The 1,063-nt window shown below is 40.3% G+C and overlaps 1 pseudogene; it reads right to left on the bottom strand.

The window, feature by feature from the left end:
- Positions 1 to 34: 34 nt before the first annotated feature.
- LOC125851593 (NADH-ubiquinone oxidoreductase chain 1-like) lies at positions 35 to 423 on the bottom strand (annotated as a pseudogene).
- Positions 424 to 1,063: the final 640 nt, after the last annotated feature.

The raw sequence follows: 1,063 nt of genomic DNA, 5'->3' as shown, positions 1-1,063 counted from the left end.
GTCCTAGTATCATAGGCGACCGAATGGGCGCCCCCTAATTACTAGACCATCCTGCTATGATAATTCCATAAACACCTAGCGAAGAAATGGCAAACAAATAAAGTAGTCCTATGTTCGGATCTGACAATACCATACCATAATCAAAAGGTACAACGTCCCGAGCGACCAGACATAACATAAATGTAGCCACTGGAGCCATTCTAAAAATGGAGAAATTAGCACTACTAGGTGAAATAGGTTCTTTTAGAATCAATTTCAAACCATCTGCTAGAGGTTGTAACAATCCAATGTTCCAACTACACTAGGACCCTTCGGACGCTTCACAAAAATCATTACTTTATGTTCAACTAGCACTAAAAATGCTACTCCTAGTAGAAGTGGTAGAATTATTCCAATTATTTCAACTGGAACAACTATGTACATTTTTTTTCTATTCACTCATGATCTGGTTTGGTCGACTCTATCATGATATTGAAGGAGGGGACCTTTTCTCGAAAAACAATATTCTTGCAACTACGAAAACCACAACACAAGCACTCCTTTTCCATTCATTCTATCTAAAAAAAAGAATTTAGCATAGACCATGACCCCCCATCTTATCATTTCTTTATCGATATGAAACCAAATGGGCCAGTCTTTATTATTTATTGGGGACCTGAACTCAATGAGAGTGGGGATTCACTCCTCTTCGGGTAACTCATCCACATCTGCAAGATACCTGACGGCGTCTACGAATTTCTCGAGCGTGAGCTAGCCCTGCGCTCCTGCCTGAAGGACAACAAGTTCTTTTGCCAGCCCACAGATTTCTTGCATGAGCCTGCCATACTGGGCGACCTTCTCTTCAGTATCCTGATGCAATTGGGCTATTTCTGCAAGAGAAAGGCCTACTGGAATCTCGTTGATGTATGAACGCGCACGTGCATGATCCACGCAAAAGGATATTGAAGGGGCGGCAAATGCTGGAAAAGCTAAAGCAAACCAAAAAGGAATTTTATTCAAAATCGTACTTGTGTTTTTAGAAAAAGAAAATCATAGGGAAACATTATGATTATGAAAAGAAAAA

This window comes from Solanum stenotomum, unplaced genomic scaffold, assembly GCF_019186545.1.
Source record: "Solanum stenotomum isolate F172 unplaced genomic scaffold, ASM1918654v1 scaffold27594, whole genome shotgun sequence".
Taxonomy (NCBI): Eukaryota; Viridiplantae; Streptophyta; class Magnoliopsida; order Solanales; family Solanaceae; genus Solanum; species Solanum stenotomum.
This window is presented reverse-complemented; position numbering and strand designations above follow the sequence as displayed.